General features: G+C 41.8%; 1 long non-coding RNA gene across 2 annotated transcripts; it reads left to right on the top strand.

The window, feature by feature from the left end:
* Positions 1-1,919: 1,919 nt before the first annotated feature.
* Positions 1,920-20,724, top strand: LOC146430724 (uncharacterized). Of its 2 annotated transcripts, XR_014855236.1 has the most exons (4): positions 1,920-2,051; positions 3,792-3,901; positions 11,681-11,795; positions 20,577-20,724. It is a non-coding gene; the product is annotated as an uncharacterized LOC146430724 (long non-coding RNA). The 2 variants fall into 2 exon arrangements; XR_014855237.1 differs by lacking the exons at positions 1,920-2,051; positions 3,792-3,901 and adding an exon at positions 6,837-6,920.
* Positions 20,725-23,171: the final 2,447 nt, after the last annotated feature.

The raw sequence follows: 23,171 nt of genomic DNA, 5'->3' as shown, positions 1-23,171 counted from the left end.
TAATGAACATATTGTCCTCAAGCTGTGGAGGTTAACAACCCTAAATTGCTTTGCTATTTGTACATACTGAAATAAGAATTTATATGTTTGCTCTCATTTCAGTGGGCTCTTGTGATTCATTGCATTGGCACTTCAGAGTTCAGAACAGTCACTTGTCTCCTGCAAAGCAGCACCCTTAACCATGTTACTGTTTGTTGCTCATTATTGTCCCAATTCTTTCCATTTTTTGCTGCACAAATACACTTTGGCTTCACAGTAACTTGCCTAATGCTGCTTTCTGTAATGTTCATTGTCAGAAGGATCAGGGTCCTGGTGTACTCAGAAAGAAATCAGCTAAGTAAATCTATAATAGCTTTGCTGTTTAAACAATGCTTTGGATCATTAAAACTAAAATTAAAAAAAATATTGAAAAATTGGTTTTGTAGCTATGGACACCTTTCATTTTTGTTCAATAGGGTTTTTAATGAAATGGCAACAGTAATGTAGAAAACATTTACTTACCTTTCTGCTTCCTTGGTTTAGTCTTTTAGGACAATACAGTCATTTTAGAGTCTGTCCTTGCTAAGGGAAAGAGCATAATTGCTGAGAAATGAATTGTGAGTTGAAAGTCTCTAATCTTTCCCTGCCAACCCACACTCCTGCTTGCTCTGAGCAGGCATTAAGGAAAGGTATTCAGGTGCCTAAAAATGAAAATAGGTTCTCAATGTTTTTCCCTTTGTTTTTGTTGCTTGTTTGGGGTTTTTTTGGTGTGTTTTGTTGTTGTTTTCTCCCCAGAAACAAACAGTAGACCCCTCCACCCTCTCCAAAATTCCTGTATGCCTCATTGTACCATAAATTCCCACATACTTCTGTTGACCTGGATCTTCCTGTTTCACTCCAAGCCTGGCTCCATAGGCAGGCAGTGTCCAGCTATGTGGGGCCATCCTACATTACTCAGCTGAGTGTTTGGATGCAGATACCCACTCTGGAGCCAGGCTCCCAGGTAATTCTGCTCTGTAGGAGATTAAATGTGTCCTGAAGATCTGTTTGGTCTCTTTGAACTCTATGAGAATTCCTTTGGGACAAGCACAGAAATGGATATTTCTAGTCTGATAGCCATATTTGCTCAGGAGAACCATACTTTACACAAAGGGTCAGCCATGGTGTTTCTGTCATTCTTTTCATCAAAATGTTTATTTTCTGTCTATCAGAGGTATAAGTCATTCAGATCAATAGCAAACACTTTCAATCTTATCTTTTAACCAAATATTAGCCATGCTTTCTATTTACAATCTGACATTACCTCACACTAACCCTTTTTCTGCATTCAGAACTCCTTTCTAAGCCTTTTCTTTAAACCTGTTGTTAATTCTGCCTTTTATGTTTAAACCTGGTACAGCAGCACAATTAACTGCTTTACTTAACATGCAAGTTTATAAGTGATCTCCATGATACCACTGACATTAAGAAAGTAAGTGGGGTTAAACTAATTCTCATTCCAGGCTGATCTTTGGTTGGTAGAACTGGCAGCAGACGTGTATTGCAGAATTAATTTTAAGAGTCATGAGAACCATTGCTACATAATGGTGAGATCAGACAAGAATGGGAGAATCCACACAAGTCTTTAATCTCCATCAAGCCAAGATATTGTTTGAGCTTTGTTCTGTAGTTTAAAATAAATTCTTAATGACACTGTCATCAACTCGTTTTGTGGTCTTCATTTCCTCCTGATTAGAAATAAGAATCAGGTTTCCCTAGGGCAGGACTGGGAAGCAGAGGAGTTCAAGTTCTGTTCACAGTGAGCAAAAGCTGCTTTTCCCACTGCAGTGGGAAGACAAAGTTTCAGATCTTTAGCTCTCTGGACTGAAACTACTTTGATGGTGAGTTCATAAAGGCACAGAGTGTTCAGATGTTGTGCCACATTAGCCAGAAGTGTTCCCAGATGAGAGCAAGGCAGAAGTCCCCCCATGGCTTTGCCCTTAGGGAACAGGCTGGTGTTGGTAAGTCACTGGAATGGTGACTTTCCCCTACCCAACAAAACACAGCTTTGTCAAAGTGAAGCAGATAAACAGGTAAGTGAGCTAATTCTGTGGCTCACCCTGTGAAGAGCAGGAATTTAACACGATTTTAAAAGTAGTAGCAGTGGCTGAGACCGCAAATGACTAATGCATGACTAAGGTTTCTACAGAAGCTGTAAGGGGAAGGTAATGCTCAGTTCTGCTTGGGTTCATAAAGGCTGTGATCAGCAGGTATGCCAACATGGAGTGATGACTTTCAAAAAGCTTGAGAATAAAGCTGAATTCCAGTGCTGTGGGGCAGATACCATATCTGAGTGAGGTTTGTAATAGAAATGCCAAGGACATGACAGAAAAAAAACACTTGAACCACCCACTCCCCCTCAGGAAGATTTCTGCTTTTGAAACTCTGTAATAGGCACCCAGGCAAGTACTGGAAGAATTCAGCGCATGGAATGGCTGCTGAGGAAGCTGCAAGAAATCACCTTTAAAGAAGCAAGGCTGAAACTAGCAATGAGATCTCTGGGTGGGGAAAGCAGGATGAAGAGATTAGAGAAAATTAAAAGTTTCCACCTGGTTTGTAAATATTAATGTGAATAACTCAGCACAGCAGTGTCTTGTGAGCACCTCCTTCTGCACCCTCTTTTCAGTAGGTTGCTGGAGATTTGCATTGCTAATGAAAGTTCTCCCAGGCTTCCAGGGAAAAGAGGGAGATGTAATCTTTCAGGGCAAGGCAATAAGGTGCTTGAGGAATTTTACCTCTGCATCCTACACTGTGGATATGCTGGATGTGAAGCCTTGGGGTTTCTGGATGGAAAACACCTGAACTTAGCATTCATTAAAGAGAGCTAGTTTCTAACCACTGTATCCTCGATAAGTAGCACATCAGTAGGAGGGCAAAATAACAATTGCTCTAGGCTTGGAGAAGCCTTTGCATTACTGCTACTCCAATTATTTCCTTTTTTACACATGTTCAGCAGTCTCTCGCCTCTGTAATTACCACACTGAACATTTTAGCTATTAGATACAGCTACTAGACTTTTAACAAGCCATCATTACTTGCACTTGCTATCTTACAATTTAACAACATCTTTGAGACCAGTGTAAGAGACTCACAGACCCCTGTATGGACTCATGCATTTAAAAGCTGGTTGCAGTCGTCAATTTTGCTAAGAAACAGAAAAGAAGCCAAAGGTAGAGCTGCAGATCATGGAAACTGATGCTTGCTATGGTCCTGGGTTGCATATTCTAGTTAAAAGTTATTTTTAACATCTGTATTGGGCAAATTTTTCCTTTCATTGAGAAAGGGTGGCTGAGGATGATAATGGTCAAATTGGAAAGCATGCTGAAAACCCGAAAGCCTCTGAGGTTTTATGGGATGTCAGATGTGAGGGTAGCTGTGTACCTGCTGTCCTTAAACACCTAAGGAAAGGGGGAAGGCAGGTTGAGGTTTGCCTTCACCCAGATTTCCCTCTGCTTGGCAATTTCTTTCCTGTGCTCTGTGCTCCTGTGATGGTGCAGAATACTAAAATGAGGTAATTTTTTGTACACCCAGGCAAGCAGGAAAGTGATGGGCCAGGTTACCTGATTAGCTGGTGGATTTTCTGTGCTAACCCCAGGTGGCCAGGCAGAGCAGGCATTTAAAAACTCATCCATCTCTTGTCTTACTGTCTTTGAATTTGCATAATTAAAAGTGAATTACTTGCTGTATTTTTAATATATGCAGCGAAAGTGCATGAAAAGCTGAAAAATTACAGCAATCCAGTAATTCATGTCATGTCCCATTCGGAATTACAGCTTTCCAGCCCCAGCTCAAACACCGAGGATTTCCTGCCACCATAAAGCTGTAATTGCTGAATTAATAACAGTGGGTTTTGAAGAGCGACTGCACAGACTCTCTGACCCAGGTAATAGAAATACTCATGTTAAAGTGAATTTGATACATGTGACTTAATCTATTTCATATTAGGCTCAAGTAGGGAAAATCATTGCTTGCTTTGCCACAGGATGCTATGAGAACCACAACAAGGTGTTTAGCTCAAGGCACCTGTGTTGCTAAGCCAATGGGGACTAGAAATCAAATTTTCTGGGACAAGCCAGGATAGTTGTTCTTCCATCAGGGAACTTGTACCCCAAATCTGTTAGTCTGCTCAGCACTTCTGGGAGTGGAATTCTCCATCCAACTGCATAAGCATGGAGAACAGGATGCAAAGGATGGTGAAAGGCTTCTGCTAATGTTTTATTAATCCAGGATTTTATTAACAACTACTAAAAAACCCAACCTTCCTCCTCACCTTCCAACCTGGAAACAAATTCTGCTGCTGCTGCTTTTTGCAAAATGTGATGTCTCCTGTCTGCCACAGCTATGACACTCATAAGGACTAGGATGAAAGGACTGATGTATCTAAAGAGAATGATCAGCAGTTAACCAAAATGGCATGACCTGAATGAAAGCTTCCTTTTTTTCTTCCTTTAGTCATTGTTGCTGTGGTTTACTGGTTTGGGGTTTTTTTTGGGTTTTTTTTGTTTTAAGGGTTACTTAGGTATTGGAGGAAACTGGTGATCAATTTGCTGTGAATTCCTCAGGTTGAGACCCTGATGCAGCAGTCATTTGAGCCTAAGTGACTTTACATTTATTTCAGTGGGTTTTGTGATTCTTGGTCACTGCTATAATCTGATTCAAGCCATTAGAGATCAATTGGTCCATGTCAAAGGATCTGCTTGTATCATGGGACTGATTTAGTGAACAACTCTTCACGTTGCAATGTTCATCTGCAGCAAAAGACAAGATGTATGAGCAATCAGACACTGAACTTCTCAGCTCAGGATAATGTCCTGTGCTGAGGATCTTTGAAATAGTCTCACTGAGATTGTATGGGCATTGTGGATAAAATGAACTGGCAGTTTCCAGGGCTGGCAATCTGGTTCCTTTCGTAAGGATTACCATCATTAATTAAAATCTCTTTTTCTGTCCAATTATTTCAGCTCTAATTCTCTTGCAGGTTCATAAATAGTAACATTCCGTTGTCCTGGAAAAAAGTTCATTTTTCTCCTTTTCATTCTCTTAGTCGCTGCCCTCAATTCTCTGCCCTCTCATGGCTTAAGGTAATTAAACTTCCAAAGTCTGGTCACCTCTCTGAAATATTTAAACATAATTAAAGACATTTCTATGTTTCTTTTGTGGGCAAAACTCCACAAGAGTCTTGAACAAAAAGGATGTGCTTTTACCTTCTGCAAATAACAGGAGGTGAGGGGCAGGGATCTCAGGTAAGAGATCAGTTCTTTTCACTCTGTTTTAGTACCCAAACCCTGTGTTACTGAGTTACAAATCAAAGGGCAAACATTTCAAGCCCTGTAGCTTGTAGGCATTGTGAAAGGTATTTAACCTGATCTTTGTAATTGCCTCCTTGCCATTTAACACTGAGATTACAGCATTTACCGCTGGGTGTTGATAATTCTCTCAGCTGAACTTTTGCATCCAGCAAATGATTTTTGCAGAATATTCCTGTGGAAGATACTTACTGAACTATGTACATGCATGAATGCATATGTGCAGGGTAGCTTGGGCTCACTAATGTTAATGGAGAGGAGAAAAATCTCCCCCAAGGCAGGTGTGTACAGCACTGTTACCCAAAAGACTGAGGATTTTGAGAGGGAATCAGCATAAACAGCAATGTCAAGGCAGAAGAAAATACTGCTTTGGGCAGCTTGAGGTTGAAGTAGGGAAGATCTTTCCAGGCTGTCAGCAAGGTGATTATTTTGATCACTTCACGATGAGATCTGCCTTTCTTGTGGATGTTTAACTTGCTGGCTAATGTTTTCTTGAATTCTTCTTTATGAAGTGTCAAGTTTTGGTATAAGAAAATATCAAGCGTAGCTAAAGGTTAAAGTAAATAATGAATGAAATTCCACAAATTGATATTCATCAAAGGACAGAAAGGAATGGAGAAGGCTAGTTTACATAAATGCTCCCCTTAGGTCAAAGGCCATCCATGCCCTCCAGAGGAGCCCCTGTGCTTCCCTCTTGGAGATGCAGGTCTACCAGCCAAGACAAGAAGTTTAGAACATGACTGAGATGTCCACTAATTTCACCATTAAACAGAAGGTGGTACCTAATCACTGTAAGGATTTGGAAAGATTCTCTGAATGATTTTATCTTAAGAAAAGAAAAAAATAAATCCATCTTCTTCCTCTGCAAACACAGAGATACCAGTGATTTCAGGTATCTCTGGAGGCTTCCTTCCAGCAGCAGCTTGGCTGACACCAGGGAACAAGCAATAGACAAAGACTGCTGCTCCAGCTAGTTTTTGTTTGTTAGGTTACATGATGAGGGAAGACAAAATCATCAGGGGTCTATTGCCTGTTGTAAGCACAGACGAAAAGTTCCACCTATGGAACAGCTCCCAGGCTGGAAGGGTCTGTCAGACCTGCCCTTCTGATCAGCACTTCATGCCAGCATTGAATTCCTGCTTGGTCCAGAGTGCAAAGTCTTTGTGGTTTCACAGTCAATGCAGTTCAGCCGTTTATGGGACATTTACAAGCAGGATTTTCAGTGGCAACACTTTTAATGGCTGCGAGGCCCTGAATCAATGGTGTCTATCAAGGCAGCTGAATTCTGTGTAGAAGCAATTAGCTCTGTGAGCTGCAAAGACAACAGGATTTCCAGAGCCCGTGTCCTGCATTTATCTCTGGATAAATGGAGAGCTCATTCGCCTAGTTACCAAGGTGCCTATTTCACAAAATTTGTAAGGATGTTACTACCTTGACTACTCAGTTATACTTATTCATAGAGGCTTTGTGATCACATAAAACTTAAGAAAGCATAAAAGGAATCAGTTTTCTTGGATATTTGCAGTGCTGTCTGTACCAGAAAGGAGTGGCAGCAATGGAGTGAAGGAATAATGCATGTCCACAGATCACAGAAAAGTAGGTGTTTTGAAATACTTTGATGGTAACAAGAATGTTGTCTCCTCTCCAGTGTCGGGGTTTTTGAAAGCTCACTAGGCAGCAAAATGAAATGTTTTACAGTTTTATCAAGCGCAGCACAGCCACTGATATTATACTTGCAATTTCATGACCTGGTAAACAGATACCTTTGTGCTTAAGGGTCTAAATGTCAGTGGTGTAGAAAACTGATGATTATGCTGCTTTGTGAAATAGAAGCTTCTTCACGAGAAATGTATTGTACCTGAAGCAGCATCACTTGATCTTTGCCCTTGTAAAGCATGACCTTGTGACCAGTGAGATAAAGAGTGAAGGGAACTGGTGGGACAGCTGAGCTGGAGATAAATACATCTGCTGCAGCATGGGCTGTATAGAATATGTGTTGCCTCGCTGAATGCAGTGGTTCAGCATCACATGCCAGTATTTGATTCTTGTCTTGGTCCAGTGTACAAACTTTCTGGGACTCAATACAATTTGAGCCAAACTCTGCCATTTTAATATAAGAAAGACTTCCAGGAACAACCCTCTTCATGGCTGTTGGCTCTGAAACAATGGTGTCTATCAAACCAATTGATGAGTTTTCTGGAGCATCAAACCATCTGCAAGTCCTGTGGATTTGGTGTAGCTAATTTTATAAATTAATCAGAGATAGGGGAACACGGTTGTGAGAGAAGGGAGCCCCTGGCTGTGAGTTTCCACAGAAATCCTTTTGCTTTCACCGGGGAATGGTATCTTTATGTTATTCTCACACTGTCTTATTTAATGTGTTATTGACGCCATTGCATTTGCTTTCAAACACAGTCATTAGAACATTTAATTTGCAGCAGCTGTAATTTATATTTGTAATTTTGTCTAAGATCAATAAAGGAAACTGAAGAGATTTATAGTCCTAGTTTCAACTAAGATAAATTGAAACAGACTCTGTTTCCCTGAAAAGCTTTATTTAACCAACATTTTAAAAGAACAAAATGAATTAGATGAGATATTTGCATGCAAGCGTGGGTAAATAATCCCTTGTGTCTGGAAGAAATATTGGAAAGAGTGAACATGGTCAGTGTGTTCTTCTCTGAAACACAAATAAACTCCCAGGAAATGTTACCTTAGTGTAGAATCTAATGGGAGTCAAGGAACCATTTCAAAATTCTTCTTAGCAGCAGCAGTCGATAAATATCCTTGAGATCTGTTGTATTAATACTGCATAATAAGCCTGTAGTTGCATGTTTTAAATACTGTCAGGATCAGTCTGAGAGTGGAAAGCGAGACCCTGAAAGCACAGCTCTGCCTTATTTACAGCAATCCTTAAACATGGATTGCAAAAATGTGTTAATAATTTTTGAAAAGTCTGTATTCATTTATGAAATATTCATGTTCCAAGCACTGCCTCATGCCTGGGAAGAGGTGCCTCTCCCATACAGCAATTAGCTGAGGGATTATGCTGAGCAGAAGAGACGTGAGCAGTGTCAGGCCAGCTCAGGGCTGTAGTAGTTTCAAGAAGAGTCTGACAGAGGGAAGGCAGAAATTCCTAATGAACCTTTCTCCTTCTGCACAGCAGCAGGATGGGATGCTGGAGCAGTGCCTGGGAGATCTGAAGGGACTGGGGGATATCCCTGCATCTGGCCCAGGACAGGGCACAGTTTGGAGCTGGCTGTGATCATCCCTTTTGCTCTGAAGCCTTTCAAACATGTCCTGGGGGAAGGCAGTATATTCTTTCTCCACCCTCTGTTAATTTGGTTTATGCCTAATCCAGCTGCCTGTTGCCAATAGACTGCTGGTAGTGCTGTGCCAGGGCACGTGTTCCTCAACTCTGCCATGCAGCCAGGCTTGAAATTTCTGTTGTTTTGCAGAAAGCTTCATTTCATACTGTCATGTGATTCTATCATACTGATGGCAAAGATAATCTGTGGCATGAAGGAGAAAGTTCCACCATAAGAGCTTGACTTTCACTGGGCAGTTGGGTATTTTTGGATGGATTTTTTTAGTATGATGTAGTTTTGACTTGGAGTTTTGCCAAACTGCTGCACCCTTCTTGGGTTTCATTCATATGCCCTGAGCCCTCACTTGTCTCAGAGCTCCTGGATGTGTGGTGTTCATGGACATAGCTCACCTTTCCTCTGTCAGTCTGGAAAGATGCATTTCCAACTGACACATTCTGCAGGCACTCATTTCTGTGGGGATCAATCCAGCCTGGAAAGTGGTGAAACTAATCTGTGCTATTCTTAGATTGCTAAAGTGGGTAGGAATAGAAGGGGAAAAGTCCCTGTTTTCTACACTTCTACTTGTCTCCTCCAATAAAGGTTACAGAGGAAGCCAGAGCAGGACCTGCCCCATCTGTGTGTGCTGCACTTCATGAGCAGGATTTGTCTTTAAATGCTGACTGTAAAAGCAGCTCCATACTGTTCTCCTTTCTGTTCTTGGGGCTGGTTGTTTGAATTCAATTAATTTAATATGTTTTTAATAGTGCAGTGCTGCCATCTCTACAGTACCTTGTAAACAACAATTTTTGCTGTAAGCAGTCAACCAGCACCCTGTGTGTAGTCATCACAGGGGTTGAATGTCACCATTATGATCTTGGACTTATTGTGACTAATGCCTGAAATGCAACAAAGTGTTATATGGGCCTCAAGATTATAAAATGCAAAATTATTTATATTTTAATTGCTATTACTAATAGTGGTATACATGTTAAGATGATTACTAGACATCATCTTATGCTGCTATGGCCAGAACAGAGACAGAGAATCTATGCAAGAAGACAGACCTTCTGAGGTCCTTCTCTTGCAAATGAATAACACAGAAGCAAATGTGTCAAGGGAAAAAGAAGCTGGAAGTCAAGGCTCACCATGACATGGTGAATTTAATAGAAGAACTGAGTAGTAGCCTGTAATCTTGAACCACTGCTAGGCTTTCATCATTATCCTGTTCATCCAAACAAAGCTGTGGCACACTGAAGCCCCAGGTGCTTTGTTTATTGTGTGCAATCAGTTCAACTTGTCATTTCACCTGCACTTTCTATTACCCAGTGTTTTCCTTAGAAGCTTCTAACAAACGATTCAGGTGAAAGATTTCTTGAAATGAACAGCTATTTGTGAGTCAGTGCACGGTATTGGATTTCACCTGCCGTGGGTTTTGGGAGAGAGAAATTTAGAAGGAATAATAGATAGATTTAAATGAGTTGTGGGTTAGTTTGAGGACTGACCACTCCCATGGAATGGCCCTGTCTCTTGTCTTCAAGCTTGCAGGGGTACAGCCAACAAGGAGGCAGGATGGTCTGTACTCTTGTCACCACTAATGAGACTGGGGGAGTTGATTTCCTTCCAGTATTTAATGGTTGTCTATCCTCAGTATCTGTGCTCTTCTGAGTGGGAGTGCAAGGAGAGATGGCTGACCTTCAACTGCAATGGGAGGGATCTTCTGCTGAGGAGGGTGTGTTCTATAAGGAGCTCCTTCTACCAAGCTTCAGAAGAGAAGATTTAAACCCACACTGCAGCGCAGCCACAGCCTCTGTAGTGCCTTCTCCACTCCATTGCACCTCTGAATTTGGGGGTTGTGGGATGAGGATGACCAAGCAAAATGTCCCCAGATTTCACACCTTGCTAAGATGGGCTGTTTTTTTTCTAAGGGCTTTCACTGGTGGGTGAGCACACAGCTGAACTGAGGCTTGGAGGTCACCAGTTCAACCCTCCAAACACCAGTGCTGGGAGCCACAGCTGCAGCCTGGAGATTGGCAGCTCCTCACACTTTCTACACCTCTCCAGTGGGCAGGGTGGGATAGGGAGAGTGGAGATCCATCTCCATGGCTGGGGTCCCTGGGGTGAACGAATGAGAGAAAGGGATGTTTAAGGGATGTGTGCCATTAAGTCAGCATTTCAAGCTGCTAAATAATAGGCAGCATTGTGAAGCTCCTCCGGGGAGAAAGCTTCTGGTGGTAGCTCTCTGTGCCTCCCTGCTGTGAGTCATTGTGAACTCAAGTTCAGAGGAATTGGTACCAAGCAAAAAGCATTGAGATAATAACCTTGAAAAATCAGAGGAGAGAAGGGGGAGGGGGGAAAAAAGGGAAAAATTTATTCCCTGAAAGGACCAGAACTGCCTCACCCTAAAAGCATTCTGTAAATCGTGGAATCATGCTTCCCAGCTATATGCCTTTATCAAAGCCATCATCCTCTAAGGGTGGAGAGATGTGTTTTGGGATTTAAGGACTGTGCATATGGTGTCACACAGCCTGAGCCAGTGGCTGGTATGCTGCCAGTTTGCAAACCAACTCATCAAGGCAATGAAAAGGTTTTTAAATCTTACGCTTGCAATTATCAGGAACAATAGTTTGTAGTGCCTCAGGAGAACTAGTGTGCTGTGATTGCCTTTCTCTAAGCATGCAGGTCTCTGGCGTTGAGAACACCAACATCCATTCAAGCATGTTTTACCTTTCTGAGAGCCATAGACAATGCCATGGTGTGTGGGAATTTCGTGGTGTTTGCTAGCTGCTGCGCCTTCTTTTCTTGGAGATAAACATGCATTGTGTTATTAAGAAAGAGCCTTCAAGTTGCTGTTCTGATTTATATCCCCTTCTACACTGGTGCATGCATTTATTGTTTGTTAAGGGCTGACAGCCCTGGAAACCTAAGCTCTCTATTTATCCAGAGAGTGAAATTCCTCTCTCTGTAGAGGGGATGCCAAAGGCACTAATTGTCAATGATTGCAGCGTGTTGTTGCACACACAAAAAAAAAATCCTTTTTTTATTTTCCAGCCAGAATAATTTTGCCATGTGAAGGAGAACTCCTGCAATGGAAGCTGATTTGGAGAATGTGCCTGACAAAGACAATGGGGCTTCAGCTTGGGAATGTGGAGAAGCCCAAGAGAAGGTGAGGAAAAGCATGGTGTGCTGTCAGACAGGACATTGGTCCACATGACTCATCCCTCCTGTCCTTACACAGACAAAAGTGATGATGAGGCTGTTGCTGTTATTCCAGGGACACAAAGAAAGAGGGAGAGGGAGATTTTGTAACAGTAAAAATGCTTTTCTCACCTTGCATGTTGATTTTAAATGTGGTCTTGACATTTGAGTGTATCACAACTTGCAAAAACGAGAATTCAGAGGAGCGACCGAGTGCTTACTGCCAGCCTATAAAGAATAATGGTGAAAGGCTTTTGTATTTACTCGTTTCCTTCTCTCAAAAGAAGGTGATGCTAGAGAGACAAACTAAATTTAACAAAAAGCTGAATTTTTATCTTCTCCATAGCATTGCTTTAACAAAGTAGGCTGCATCTTCCAGCCTTGGAAATCTCTGAAATCCCAGAGAGCAGGAAGCTCCCATTTAATCTGAGGAAAGATAGTAGCTTTGGCCCAGTGTTTGTTTTGCAGGGCATCTACTTGAGGAACGTAAAAGCAAATTTGTTTTAATTACGTCAATTTATGTTCATTAAAAAGTCTTCTCCATAACTAACCCTGGTATTGAATTGTTTTGTATCTCTTCCTAATTCACTCACACAATGTTTATTCAATTTAATTGACATTAAGGATGAATTTATAGGACTATCATTCACACTTCTGGTGAAAGGAAAAAACAGCGTGGAACTATGTTATTTGCTGCAAAAATGAGGTAGGGAGATTCATCAGAGCAAACTGTATATTCAATTTTAATACTTTCCATCATCAGAGTCCCTTAATAGGGCTTCTTTTGCAATTACTTTAGGGCATTTGAAACCGCTTATTGTGAGAAGTTGCCAAACAATACTGAAATAAATCCAAATATTAGAGGAGTTTTTAAGAGTATAACCTGTTCACTTCTTTATTTTTTTGATACCACTTTCTCTGAAGTAAAAAATACTGAATTTCCAAAAAATCTCTGTATGTTGAAGAGCCTGTCTGGGTCACAACTAAGGAAGGTGCTTTCAGCTAAGCTGTTGATAATTCTTGCTTAGCTTTTCTAGGCATGGGTCCATGGGAAAAAAATCTTGAGATAACTTGATATCAAAGGGAAAAACCCTACCACCCTTCCTGTTAGAGGAGTGTTGGGTGTGTGAAGGTGACCCATCCCAGCAATGAGGGGAGGCTGAAATCAGAGTCTGATGTGGGTCTGATCTTTCCAAGGGGTGAGCAACCAACTGCAACCACATCAGAGCAGTTTGTGGGCTTTGGAGCAGAAGGGATTGCTATGGGAAGGGAATTCCATTAAGGAGAAAAGTAGGATGTGACCACACGATCTACATGCTCATGGGGAAGCAGTCTGTGTTTGAGGTCTGGGGTTTCAAGGAATTGCTGTGTTACCAGCTGAGTATAGTGCCTTTGAAATTACAAGATTTTTTTCTTGTGCTATAGTAAATAAAGGTAATATGATGCTAAGAATTAATAAAGGGAGTTTATTTGTCCAGGCAATCACCCTTCAGCATAAAAATCAAAGGCACTGATGAACTATGGCCTCACTGTGAAGATTTTACAATATCATGATTACTATCAGATCTCAATAACCTCCAGTAATGTGTAAGTAGCATCAACAATTGCTATCACACAATTTCATTGGGCTTTCAGATAAGTATCTTAGAAGTAGAACCAGGTTTTAGAGGTATAAAGAATGCAATTACCATTTTAATACCTCTGCACAGGGAACAGGAAGATTAATTTTTGTAGGTCTATTTTTGTGATTTTTTTCACAGGTTGGGAGAGATATGTAAAAAGCTGGCAACAATACACTAGAAATAAATTAAGTGCTGCTGATAGCTAATTAAAGCAACTCAACTAGATAGCAGAATTACTGGAAAAATCAAAATCTCCTGTGCCTTAAAATCATGCTGTACTTGTGACTGGGTTTTCAAGAAGAGGAGAAATTTTGATATTGCTGGCTCTTGTTTCCTAATGAATTCTCAACCAACACTTTCAAAGCAAGGCTATGTCTCAGAAGTCCAGAGAACAGAAAAAATCCAAACGTCTTTCTTCCCCTTTAGGCTATATTTATTGTGCTAACACTTGTGAGTGTGTTTATTGTTACCTGTCAATTCCTTTATTCTAATATGTGGATATTGTGTGTTTCATAGCTTAATTTTGAGCTCATCCACTGCTTCCTGACAAGGCTTTTCCAGCTGGTCCAACAGCAAATGCACTCAGTTTCTAAACACTGTGGGTACATGACTACTTTATTAAGATTCAGTTTAAGAAAAGAGGTATAAGCTGGAAAATCTAGCAGAGAGCTGGACGACTTCTGGGGAGAAGCAGTAGTGCTTTGGCACAGAACCAGCAGGAGATTTGCTGTAAGCTGCTGGTGACCTTCTCCTTTCCTTCACAACTCGGTCTGAGCTGAGCAGGAGTAGCTGAGCTACATCTGGGGGGCACAGAGGGGATGATGTATGGACCCCAGCCTGCCCAGGGGTGTGCAGCATCATGTCAAAACCAACATGCACCTGAAAACTCTGATCAGGATGATCTCCCTGCCAGCAGTGGTGCTGAGATGCTGTGTGGGGAGGTGAGGTGGTGAAACAGCAAACAGGATCAGCAGGAGGAGAACACACAAACCCCACACAGGGCACGTTCCGCCTTCATTCCCCCTCTCTGAAGCATTAGAGATATTGAGCTTATATTTTAGACTGGAGATAAGGCATGGAAAATCCATGACTTTTAGATCTTGCTACAAATTAATCCATTCAGCTGGCAGAAAGTTTTAAAGTGGGTTCAGTCTGGAGGTGTCTCTCTGAGCGAGAGCAGAGTCACAGCACGCCGTGCCTCTGCCAGCTCCCTGCAACAGCAGCGGGCAGGTGGCAGATTTTAATGGCTCATTAATGTAACTGGCCACGTTTCTAGAAATGCAAGGAACATTGGTGTCCTCTGCAGCATATTGCTGAGGGTTTTAGGGCCAAAGGTGTTGAGATTGTTACGGGTATTGTGGAGAATTTGCTGGTTTGGGGGCTGTGGGGTGGAAGGGAAGAAGTATGAAAATACATAGAATACATAGTATGAAAATACTTGGGGAACTCTGGAATATGTAGCTGTGTTGACCTATGCTGGACTTGTCTAGGGGTAATATGAAAGCCATAAACTTGCCACAGTAATCTTAAAACAGTAAAGTCGCATAGCTGAATGAATGCAAATTTGTATGAATTTGTATGCAAAAAACCCTCTGTGATTTTTAAACCAGCCTCACTCCACTGCCTGTCTCTGAGGAGTTATATTTATGGTCACTCCACTGACATCTGTTTTAAAGTATAATTTGATGAAATAAAATTAGTTTTTAGCTAGTGAAAGAAAGTAAAGAAGATAAGGAATGTTTTTCCTCTTTTCCTTTTAGTGAAGAGGATAGCACCAGCTTCCTGTTTCCTAGTGATTATGACCCATGATTTGAAATTGTATTTCTTGGCACACTGCTCCTGCTCCTGCTTTTTCCCTAAGCATCAATATTACATGCTCAAGAAGAAAACCATTTCAACAACACAGAGTTTTCTAAAATCGGGAAAATATGTGGGCTTTTTTTCCCCAAATATTGCTTGGGTGACACTTCAGAAGCACGATATTTTTTTAAAAATGCATGCGTCTGAGTTTTGCAAAAGTTTATTCCAGAGCAGGTGCACCCAGGGGTTAAGAGATGCCGTGTGAGAGCCAGAGAGTCCAGAATTGCAACACACATCATTTGTGAGCAGCAATAATGCCCTGGGTGCTCACCCACCCACAGCTGCCTCCCCACAGGGGTTGCCCCAGGTCCTGGGGTGGAAAGCATTTCAGGAGCCCAGGCCATGCCATGGCTGTGCCAGTGAGGAGTGTGTTTGCAGTCAAACCACCAGGAAAACTGCGTGGGATGTGTTCTCCACAAAACGTCCTAACTGTGCAGAGACAACTCTGCCTGTGGGTTGTCATCCTGCCTTGACATTTGGAAGTGTTTTAGCTCTGCAGTCTCACAGTGAATTCTCCTCTCTGTTGACGAGCTGCCTTCTGCACAACTCTGCACCTCCATGAACTTTTGGGGAGCTGGGTTTTAGTGATCAGTAGCAGCTCCTTGCAGGGCTGACAGCTCCTGGCTCCTTGCAGAGCTCACATTTACCTGTGCACTGGGGTTAGGAGCTGCCCCAAGCCTGCAAGGCAAAGAGGGGCTGGCCAGAGCCACAGACTTTGGTGTGACTTTGGGTAAGTCCCTTGCCAGCCCTCCCTGTCACCTGGAAAACAGAAATAATTCCATCCTCCGGCCCTACAGAGGGTTGCTGAGAAATGTCTTTTCCTTTTGGAAAGCAATGGAATTTCACTTAGTCTTATTAATACAATTAGCTGAAGTGAACAGGCAAAAGCTGATGGGTATCCCTTGCTCTAACAGAATTGTGTGCCTTGGTGATGCTGAGCACTCTGCAGCTCTCTCCAGTCACTAGCACAGCATAAAAAGAGCTGCTTTTACTCCTTACACCACAGCCAGAAAAACAGATACTGGGTGTACTCAGAAAGTCTTTGTTTTTTAAAAAAGTGGCACAAGGAAAGGTACAAATGCAAGAGAAGTATGTCTGTAGTTTGTATTTAATTTCAACAGGCCTTTGAACCCCAATACCTATCACTGGTATTGGTGTTTTAATCATGACTTGGATCAGCATTGTCGCTGAGGATTTCCAAGTAGCACACATGAGATAGAAATGAAAAATTATCTTGCCAACTGTGTTTTACTTTTTATCTTCATAGGAGGTTGAGCTTTAAAGAGACCTTTGACTTGTAACTAAATCAGATCATTTTTTAATTAAAATCAAAAACAAAAAGAAAGGAGCGTGGGGAAAAATGCTTAGAAAACTCCTTCAAAATGAAAAATTACTTTCTTTGTGATTTTTTCTTTGAGCCTTTTTCACGTCCATGTTCTCTGGATGTCTCAGCAGAGTGGGAGGCTGGCAAGGAGGATGGGAGAGCAGTTCATGGTTCTGTCCCTCCTTGCACAGAGCTGTGCTGGAGCCACATGTGAGTGAGGCTGGCCAAGTCCACCTCTGGGCTAATCAGAGGAGAAAAATGCCACACAGCTGAGATGAATCAGCAGGGAAGAGCAAACTTCCACAGTTATGCCAAAGTAATTTGAATTAGACAAAGCTTTTGTGACTACAAAGCTGGACTTGATATCCTGGTGGGAGCAAGTTTTCCTGTTATATGTTCATTTAATAATTTTTTTTTACCCTGGGCAGAAATAAGGAATAAATGGCTTTAGACAGATGCATTTGCTTTATTCTGAACTCCCAAGGAATGCAGAGAATTAGCCAGACAAAACCTTGAAGAACAAGTAGCACCAAACTGCTTTTATTCCTTGCTTACTTCTTTATTACTTAGATTTCTGTGTATGTGGAAAAGGTTAATTTTTAAAATTAATTCCATGCTCTTACTCATGTTGCAATCTGCAATAAACAAAACTTATAAAATGAGGGGCAAATCCTCAAATGATGCAAGGAATTTGTCTCACTGAATGTGGGGAGGTTGTGCCTCAGGGAGATGTGAGCGCAGCTAATAATCTGTGAGGAAGGTCAACCCCGAGGAAGCAAAGTACATTTTTAATTTACACACCTGTGTGCTCGTGGCAGGTGTTAAAGCTGGCATCACCGGTTTCAGAAGGGAAAACAAAAAAGATATGGGAAGATGTCTGGCATGATCAGTTTTAAGCCATGCACTTGAAAATGATACAATGTGAAGTGCAGAGTTTTAATGCAGAGAATTTTCTACTTCAGCAGGAATGCTCCAGCCCTGCTGACGAGCTGACATTTGCGGTCAGTTATTTCCCAGAGGTACTGGCAGCTTTATAATTAGGTCCTCAGTCAGCAATGCCTTTCTGCTCCTGCCTCACCCCACCCAGGGCTGCAGTGCGAGGTTCTCAGGTGTGGCTGTGAGGTTTGACTCGTGCTGACCAGAGGTAACCTGAGCAGGTGAAGGGCTGGGATTAGTGTGAGCCTGTTTGTTTAGCACTGAGGGGTTTTGAATCATGCTTCCCCTTCAGTGAGTTCTTCAGGGTCATGAAGGGTTCATTAGATGAGTGGGAAGATGTGTATTTGCAAGAAGCCTTTTGTCACCCTGTGATAAGGCAGGACTGTGTTGCCTGGGGACAGAGCAGGAATGGCCTCCCTGGTTCCCACTGTGCCAAGAGCGCTCAGGGGAGCAGCCAGAACTGCTGGCCAAGGAATGTTCTCCTCATCACTTAACATTCTCATTATTTCAGATATTTTCCTGAAAGCAAAGGACTTGTCTGGAGTGAAACCTTCAATTCTAGTGCCACAAAACAGAACTGTGCTGTGAGATCTAAAGTGCAGATTTGTTGGCACTGTGTTGCTCCTCTCCAGCACAGAAAGCAGTGACCACATAACCTGGAGGTGACCTCATCAAGATGACTTTCCCCTCTGCTCACCCTTAAAAATGCTGTTTCCTGCCAGAGTCATATTCTCAGTATCTTCTTCAATGAAAATATGAATCCCTTAGTGAATTTTTCTCACAGATATTTCATAGTCTCCTTTAATAACACTTTCCCCTCGGTGGGATATGGGAGACCTGGGCTTTGCAATCTGCACTTGCAGAGACTGGGCTTTACTGGTCACCATCAGAGATCTGGTCTTAAATGCAGGATCAGGCAGTGCCACCCTGCTGAAGCTCATGATAAGCAGAAAGAAAAAAAGAAAAAAGGGAAATAGTGAATTGTGAGCATGCAGAGATAAATTATTGGAAGATTTTCCCTGCATTTGCATACACAGATATACATACATATGTATATAAACATGTGTTTAAGTGTATTTGTGCACATCCAAGCAGATAAATAATGTATGTACATGTGTTATGTGGATATACACACACATATATACACACACAAGTATGTTCATGCATACACCCAAGAAAGTAATTTTCCGTAGCCTTTTTGTTGTTTAACAATACTGAATTGCTGGCATTTGACAATCTAAATCCTCAAACGTGTTGAAGAAACGTAGATTTTAATGGTGTTAAATGAACCATTTAGCGCAGAGGGCCTCTCACCTTCAGTGGCACACTCGCAAAATGAAATCCAGTGTTCAGACACAATAATAAAAAGAAGAAAAACAATATTACCTGTTTAAAGAGAATATAAAAATCCAATTAAGTTCTGAATTTTAATTTGCTTGCAAGCATGGGTTTGTTGCTCTGTGAAAAGAATGAAAATGTAAATGACATTTCTGTGTGTTATCTACATAATCCAGAGGCTAAAATACCCTGTCATGCTTATTTTGTCTAGTGATGATAAAACTAAACAGTTTTAACTGAATTCCCTGTAAATGGGCAACTAATCAAAAATGAACATCTTTATATTCTGATCTTTCATTAATTTATGTGTAAATGCTGCTATAAAGAGATGGAATTGTGCCTGGCAGCTGACAGCAGTGACTGTCTGTGGCACTTGGAGTGCTGTGGGAGGGAGAAGTTGGAGCTCTGAGCTCAGCCAAAGCCTCAGGGGCAGCTCTGGGTCCCAGGGCCATGTGGCACCAGCCCCTGACACTCAGAATGTTGTGCCCAAGTGTCACCACCCTCTCCTGGCCCCTCTGGGCTCCAGAGGCAGGGGATCACTGGTGGCCAGTGCTCAGTCATGTCTAACAGGAATAGGTGGCAGGAGGAGAGGGTGGTGACCTGGGGGTGCAGCAGAGGCTCAGAGGGGCAGCACAGAGTGAATCTATTCCAGCCATGACAGTGATCTCAGTGCAGTAAACTCTGCTTCCCATTGCAGCTGAATAGTCCTGCCTTTCCTTCTTTATTTGGATTTGTTTTATTTGGGCTAAACAACATAGGAAAAAGCACCTGTGCCTGGACTGCACCCAAGTCAGCAGTTAGATTGGTGGCTACATAAGGCTGTCACCCACTAGCCTCACCTAGCAAAGAGAACGTTCTAGGCATGAAGCAATAGCAAAGTATACCTTAATGCCACCATGTCTGTGCAGGCTGGTGTCATCCAGCCATGTCACACCCTGTATCTTGTTCTTGCCCTCCAAGGAGCATTGCCTCTTCCAAAATAAATCCCCATATGAGAATAAATCAGATAATGAGAGCTCAGAGGAGTGAGATAGTTTTGGTTCTTTATTTGGATATTTAATACATTGTTAGGGAAGGATCTTTGACAAATTGCTGAGTAGCACAGAATAAAGCTGTGCAAGTGGTACCTGCAGAGGAGTAGCTGCTATATCCAGGCTGGTGTAAGTCAGGTTTCTCTCAGACAGTAATTATTTGTGTGATTTATAAAGATAATTTAAAACCAGCAAAGGGTGGAATGTCCATACCCACATTGTTTGAATAGACTTTTGTGCCTAATGGTGGGATTAAGGATTCAAACAAAGGAGTCTGTTTGGTGTTGATCAAGACTGAAAATTCTTGGTGTCTGAGTATTTAAGTACCAACCTCTGTAACGATGGGTGCCCAGTCTGAAAGGTATCCAGCCCTCCAGTGCTGGGGAATCTGCTCCTTCTGAAACAGAGAGACTGTTTGTATGATCTCCAGGTTTGGATATCAGATCCAGAATAAATTATTTAATCATTCTTGTGAGCTAAAATTGTACAGAAAAAAGGGCTGTAAAAGTACCAGATCCAACAGGTGATAGGAAGCAGCTTTATCTGGTTTTCCTCTTTTCTACAAGCTGTATGTACTGCTCCTGGCCTTTAATCTCACCACAGATTCTGACACCTTTGAACTGTTCATTATACTGCAGCACTACAGCAGAGATGGGAACAGCATCCACCTGCACCCTGATCCTTCTGTGCTTCACAAAGTTGTGCACCCATTCTGCATTTCTCCAAGTTCAGAAAGGTGGCAACTTTTATGGCTCTTCATGCCCTGTAAAGTAAGAAAAGGACAGCCAGGTAAGATTTAGATGGGAGTAAAACCTAATCTTTATCTTTCTGAATAAAGTATTTTTAAAATACTATTTCTATTTTCTCTACTGTGGTTCTAGAGCATGTCTGTTCAAAGTTGTTTTGTCTGTGAAAGTGAAAAGAATGAATTATGCCTGCATGCAGAGATATAATAAAAAACATATTTAACATGACAAAGATAACACTGCATGGTTTTAAACTTGTTTCATTTAATGCTTAAAAAACAGTCTCAGGGCCTCATTCAGTTTCTTACAGGCAATTTGTTATGCAAGAAACATCACCTTCAGCACCTTGTGTGAAACCACCAGATGCTGTTCAGCCTTTCCATGTTAATCTCCTCCATGTGTCTTTACAGGCAGCATGTGAAAATTATCCACACATTTGTAAACACACTATAAACATGTTTTCATATTCGTAAAAATCAAATTACAGAAACCTGAAAAGCTGTGATGATGCAGACAGAATTTCCCCCAGTACTTGGGTGTTTTTTGCTCCTGCACATGCTCCCCAGGAGTGATGCACCACAGCAAAGCCCAGCAGGTGCAGTCAGCAAAACTGCTTTGCAAGCACTTCACTTGCTGTTTGTGCTTCTGGAACTTAAGAACTTGAGCGTGCCCTTATTTTAAAAGCCAAAGACTAAATGCAATCAGCAAAAAGATTAAGCAGTGCCAGTGCTTTCTGATACAGCTTAAAAAACAAGAATAAGAAAAAAAGTCTCATATGAGTTACTTGTGTTGGAATATTGAATCCCCAAGGTGGGTGGGAGCTATTTGTTGTAATTCTGTGGAGATGGAGAACATGGTTCTGAACAGCACAGTGGTAGAACAGGACTGATTGCTAAGCTCCATTCTATTCAAACCAGCTCAGTTTGCCAAAAAGTCGTGCAGTGGGACTTGTCCATGCACCCTGCTAGTTTTAAATCCTAACTCCAACACTCCCCAGAAACCAGCAGGTCTGGAAGGGTTTCAGAAGAGCTGATCTCTGTTAGCTCCCTCACACACTGCTTTCACCAGACCCTGCAAGTCCCTCTGCACTGTTTGTGACACACTTTGTACAAATGGCATCTCTGCAATCCTAATGGTCCTTTCCAAGGAAGAGTGAGTTCACACTGATGGAGAAGATATCACTGTCCTGCATTTTGATGTCTTGCTGGGCAGTAAATGCAGGGCACTTGACAAATTGTGAGCATTCTCAGCCAGTAAAGCCTGATTTCAATCATGTATTTTCCTGATATTACACAATAAACTCTAATGCAAGTAGATACGAAAATCTATGTTTGAGCTTACAGAACCTCTCAAGTGCCTGAGACAGCTTCAGGCCCAGTGGCTGAAGTTAAGCTAAATTAAGCACTATTGAAATGCAGAGTAGGCAGGGAACAGCTTCCCTTTTGCAGTCCTGGCAGTGCAACTGGCTGTGCAAGGGGAAATCCTTTTCAATGTCAGAGAAATTGCTAGCTTTGAAATCTCCATCATCTGTGTTATCTCCTTTTAATCTGTCCATCCATTCCTTTAGCACTGGAGTTTCAGTGTCACAGTACAACCTTCCAGTCCAGTTCAGGTGTCAAATTTTCAATATTGTTTTCTGAGTTCTGGTATTTTTTTAGTGGCTTTTTTTTTTTTTAAACAAAGCTGGGGTTAGATTCATGCAATGTATTCATACAGAGTACACAACTGGTCTTTCTCTGCTCATGGTACTGCTTTTGATATAAAAACATAGAGGTAACTGTAATATTGATCCAGCTGAAGAAATCCGAGATCTTTGGTGCTCTTTAGATTTGCACGATTTCAGGACTGAGTGCTGGAAGCATCTGTTTATATGAAGATGGAGGGTAATTACAGAAAAAATAAGTATATACTTTTTTTGATGCTTCAATGTATTTTCAGTTTAACTATATCATTCTACTATACAAGCAGAACTTCTGGAGTTTATTTCAAGAGTCTTGGAACTACCTAATTCTGATGTACCTAAAAATGTGTTTGCAACATTCAGCTTAACACTGTGCAACTTCAATCCTAGCATTAAACTCACCTGTCTCAGCTCAGCATCTCCCTAGGTGAGTGCCAGCTGACACAGTTTTATCTTTTGTGAAGAACCCTTATTTTTCCTCACCAACCAGAGAGTGAGAGGCAGGCTGCCCCCAGAAGTTGTGATCAGAAATGGATGTGTCAGCTGTTATCACCAAACTCGCAGGGCTGTAATCATCGCTGCTTCTGTGTGCCAGAAGAAATTGGAATGTTTACAGCTTTTCAGTGCAGCAGGAAGGAAACAATCACAAGGGGAATACAAACATACAGTCACATACACAAATACATGGGGAAAGCACACAGTGCACAGGCATGTGTGTGTTCACGCTCAGGTAAAGAGGATGTCAAAGGGAAGGAGCAGAAAATGTGTTTACAGGTGGAAAATGCGACCAAAGAGGCAGAATATCC

This window comes from Lichenostomus cassidix, chromosome 14 (assembly GCF_008360975.1).
Source record: "Lichenostomus cassidix isolate B80296 chromosome 14, HeHo_3.0, whole genome shotgun sequence".
NCBI classification, from domain to species: Eukaryota; Metazoa; Chordata; class Aves; order Passeriformes; family Meliphagidae; genus Lichenostomus; species Lichenostomus cassidix.
This window is presented reverse-complemented; position numbering and strand designations above follow the sequence as displayed.